This window comes from Lasioglossum baleicum, chromosome 8, assembly GCF_051020765.1.
Source record: "Lasioglossum baleicum chromosome 8, iyLasBale1, whole genome shotgun sequence".
Taxonomy (NCBI): domain Eukaryota; kingdom Metazoa; phylum Arthropoda; class Insecta; order Hymenoptera; family Halictidae; genus Lasioglossum; species Lasioglossum baleicum.
Window position 1 is genome coordinate 16032641 of NC_134936.1, and position 5192 is coordinate 16037832.

The following is a 5192-nucleotide window of genomic DNA, read 5'->3' on the forward strand; positions in this document are numbered from 1 at the left end:
ACTGTACGTGGCTCGTGGACATCCCTCACCATTCTAATTACCTGCCAGCATGTGGCCCGGGATTATTCGTATTAGCATGTGCTGATTGCCGTCGGTGAGGAAGTACAGTGTCCCGCGCCTGCAGTCTTACCGCTCGGATGGGATTCAAGGTGCAGAGAAACGTTTGATTTATTACCCGGGACAGCTAGACTCTATAGAGAGGCGAATGGCGGGGCCGCGAGATGCTCTAGGAAATGCTAAGCGAGTAATTACGATTCGAAAGAGAGAAAATAGATTTCCACCGGGGAGTTACGCTCAGACAGCTTGTCTGGGATAAGGGAGCAACCGGAAGTCCAGCGAAAAACCCTCGACCAATGGACCGTTACGCTGGTAATTAAACTCTGGACACTTTTAGCTACCTTCTTCGGGTTCTATTGAAAATTCATTCAGAACCTTTTTCAAGTGTATTCGTTGTGATTGATTTCTTTTCGTCGTGTCAGCACTGTGTTAGTATGCTGCTTGTTCAGCAGGCTAACTTCATTTCAGTCTGCGGACCGTTTTCTCAGGGAAACAGCGATGCGTTCCCGATAGTTCGGTTTCCCCAGGATGCACGGTGCAGCCATATGCAGCTCTAATGCTCACGACACGACCAGCAATCATCGCCGTTGAGTTCACAACAGTCCGGTCACGCCGATTCGGAATAACATTAAACGCAGTCTCAGATAACTAATGGCCACTATTAGGCGATCTCGTTGGTACCCAAAGACGGATACATCTTCAGCTTTGTGCTCGCTGGCTCGTCGAGCTGCTGAAAGGAGTCGTCGGCGATTTGTCTGGAACTCGTTCAGCGAGGTGAGTTCATATCAGTTCTGACCCAAGGTTGCAAGCTCGATTTTTCAATCGCGAGCCTCTCGCGCGAATCCTTCGGCCCCCAGAAGAATATCGAGATAATCCACGCGTACACACACACACACGTTTGCTCTCTTCTCTTCTCTCGCGTCCTGAAAACATTCGACGGATCTCTCGCAACCCTTCACCGGCACCTTGATGGGCCCACGAGGTCCCAGAGGTTGCGACGACGCCTCCGGCGACTCGGTCGTGAGGTACGCACGATCAAAGAGCCCATCGCCGAATCGCCAGAACTCGGTGGTCGACGATGGCCACCCGCCTTAGGCTGATGAGCGAACGTATCGATACATTCAGGAAAGATAAGCCGCCGTCGTGCACGTCGAACGGAAATCGTATGATTCTTAGCGCACTTCGGACACTGTTTAAATGACAATAGCTTTTTCTATATGTCGTCCAAATGTGAATTATTTTCTAGATGTTGGAGTAGTTAGTCTGGAAACGTTAGCGGCAGAGCGTGTCGTTGCTGACGAGTCCGCCTCGGCGTTGTTCCCGGAGGAGCGACGCGGCGGGAATCCATTACGCCATTGAATCCCGCGGGAATAAATTTCCATAATATTTGGCAGGTTGACACGCCTCGTGAGACGGACTGACCCCGCTCCGGGCTACGATGATCCTCCTCTCACGTGAGCGTTTGCCACGGTGTATGTACGAAAGCTCATGATCGGTTCCTCGATCGTTATCGAAATCGTGGCCTCTCTCCACGAGAGCCTCCTCCTCCTCCTCCTCCTTCTCCACCGGATTCCTCCATCTTTCCGCTGATATCCGCGGTCGTAGAGCATGCACCACACGCGAGATCAACCCTCTTTCTGCCTCCCCTCATCTTCTACCTCACCTTCGAAGAAAATACTGAGACGCGCCGGATAGAGGTATGATTACAGCCGGGCAGATATTCATAATCATATTCCCAGGCAAGCTCCGCGGGTCCTCTCGACAATGGGGATCGGCCAGGGGCTGAATTAATAAGCAGAAAAGAGGGCCGCAAGCGATATTCGGCCGACGTACCCCTAATTATCCGAGTGGCTCGGTCGCACGCGGACCCCCTTAATGCCCGTTTCGTGGGCACACAAAGCGGGCCCGAGCGCTACGCTCCTCTCCCGGGAGTTCGCGAGCACGCGTGGGCCGGAACGCGGTTCTCTCTCTCCCTCTCTCTCTCTTCTCCCTCAAGTAAAGCCGACTCCCTCTTGTGTTCGGATGTTAATAATGTTAATGGGCCGGAGGTTAAGCTTATCTGTCATGCGGGACCTCAATAGAGAGACGCGCCGCGATGGCCTGCCCCCCAAACCCCCTATGCTCTTTGGCCCCTCTTACAGTCCCTCCAAGCCTCCCTCGCGTCAAGAACCAAAGGGGCCGATCCGAAACACCGAGAGGACGGTATTAATCTTGCGCTTGGACTCGCGTGGACCCCGGACGCATTAAGTGAACACGAGTTTGGTATTAGGGGCTGTTTATAAGCGGTGCTCTTATTGTAATGAACACGGTGAACGACGGGACCGTTTTATTCCCGGCGACTCGTGATAAAACGACGGTGCCCCGCGCAGAGAAATGCCACCGGGAGCCGAATTTGTCTCCGGTCTTGCCTCTCTCTTTCGTCCTCCTTCGTTATGTGTGAAAAGGGCTGCTAAAAAATCGGGTAAGGCCTCGAGTCGCGAGTTCAAGGGTTCAGAGGGAGATTTACGGGAGTTTTGCGGGGTCCGATCGTCGAGATCGCAAGCGTTGATTTCCAGCGGCGCGGCACGGTGCCCCGTAGGAAACGCGGAAAGGTGGTGAGCCGAGCGAGGCGGAGAAGAAAAAGGTAGAGAAAAGGGCCGGCGCGGCGTCAAGACATTGGCTGGAGGTAAGTAAGCGAGGTAAGTGGGCAGAGAATTAATTCCAGAAATTTTTGTCGGCCTGCTCTTTCTCGGGCTCGCGAGAGGCGAGACGCTCGAGAGAGCACGCCCGGGCATCACGGATCTCGTCGAACCCCGAGAGCTTTCTTCTCCTCTCCTCCTTTCTCTCTACCTCTCTCTCTCTCTCTCTCTCTCCCTTTCCCTTGTTCTCCAGAGCCCCTCACCACCCTAGGCTCTCTCGTCAGGGCACCGAGCATGACAGTGTCACGTCCCCCGGAGCAAAAATCCTTATAAAACGAGACACGCCGTGGAGAAGCGCACGGAGATGAGGAGGAACAGCCCGTGAGAAGCGGCTAAGTGGATAAGGTGCTAAGTGTGGCCCGGAGGTGGAGTTCGGATGGGGCCCGTGTTGCCGGGCCCGGTGAACACCATCGTGCCTGGGCCCAATTACCGGGCCCTGCACGGGGAAAGCGGGCGACCGCACGATTTTCGAGGTTATTTCAACTTGTCTGCTACCGTTTTTATGCCAGCCTTCAACCGGCACTTCGTTCGCTCGGCTCCCAGCTATACTCGGAGCTTGCATAACCAGGTACGATCCTTGTTACGCGAGTATGTTCCCTCGATTTTATTATCCTCCGCGCGCTGAACACCTTGAAAATTTTAACTAACTCGAGAGGACTCTGCCCTTTTAAGACCAGCTTCGAGAATGTTTCCTCTTTATTGAAGAATTATTGGATGCGACAATCTACCTAGCAGAAATATTCCGACGAATATTCAAGTTTCATCAGAAGTGCGAGACAAGAGCGTGAACAAGGCACATATATCACTGTCGTCTGTCGGGTCGTCACCTGTACGCAGCGATCGCCGAGATGGTCGTGTTACTTGAGTATAGGGGTAGCAGATGGCCACCATTTTCGGGACAATTTCCTAAACTCGATCTCCGGATGCACGATATTCCGTGTTAACTGAAGAAATCAATTTGATATCCATCCGAGCAAACTTAAAAGAGAAAGTGACAATTTATCTGTATCTCATAGGAGTTCTCTAATTTATTATATCAGTTACGATCAATTCATATCGCTCTATCTCTTGTATGGACTTGACAGTTCGCGGTGCATCTCCCGAACTGATAAGCAGCACTGCGATTCTCTTAATCTAAACTGCGATCCGTAGTATAAATACTAGAATCCTTATCTGAATCACGTGGAAGCAGACGAGCCTTCAGAAATTGGTAATTAGAAAGTTTTAAAATCGAACGGTTAGAGTGGCAAAGCGAAGACATTCCGGTATCATTCGTTAATTCCATTTCAATTACCGATAGCCGGTTAGAGAGAGCGTCTAGATTCGTCTTGTCGATACCGGGGCGTAGAAGGAGGTGGTCGGGAACGATTTTATAGATCTCTTCGGGACCTGGAAAGCGCATCGGGCGATAAGATCGACGAATTTATTCAACGTTTCCACGGTCGACTTCTTTCGCTGAATCGGCGCTGGACGAGGGAAAAGATATACTCGGCGATTACATTCCGCGGCGGAGTAATGAACAGATTTAAAATCATCCTGGTATCGTTTACGCGGGGTTTCACGAGCGTCCCCACGGCCCGGGAAGTGGAGAACTGTTGGCCGGGATCGTTTCGGGATCCCTCGTAACGATAATGCCGATGATGCATGGTTTAATACGCACTGTGGGCGATTATCGATTGGCCACGCGCCTCGATACCGCCCTCGGAACGATCGGCCAGAAACAATTCGGCCGCGCGGTTATAAAAATCCGAAGGAATGGTCCTGGGTTCCATGCCGTGGCCAGTTCTGCAAAACACCCACGTATAGAGATCCCCAGCCAGACGGACGATCGACCAGAATCGTATCACCTGTTCGTTGATCTGATTCCGAGCTAGCATTGTGCCTTTTTCCAGCGCCTTGTTCCAACGTCGGCGCTCTCGGTCCTCTTCGGTACCAGAAACGGCGAAGTATCCGCTAAATTCGAGAACAAGATTAGAGTGTCGCGTTACCCCGACTCGTAATGAGCTTAACGCGCGGGGTACACGTCGAGCCCGCGTTTTGCATAAGAAAGTAACGCCCCTACCGCCGGCGCGGTGTAAAACCCACGGGTCCGGGGCGGTTATGCTCGCGCGCTCATTATGATTCATTATTAGGTCCCTTTGTGGGCAGAGTCCGGTTCTCCGCTCTTCTATTTCGTCGTTTTTTTCCCCGTTCGCCAATCTCTCTTCGCTCTTCCTCTTCCATCGTCTGATCTCTCTCTCTCTGTTTCTCTCGCATGGGTCTTCTGGCTAGTAGGCGCGGCAGACACCTGTAGAGCTCGCGGTCACCGAAAGCCGGTGCGAGAGCGGGACAGAGAGAAAAGGAAGAATTAGAGGATCAAAAGGAGCAAACGAACCGTCTGAAACCGCGACCGAGAAAAAGAAATAGGAACTGAAGAGGAGGAGAAGAGAGATAGAGAGAGAGAAAGGAGGTGGTCGG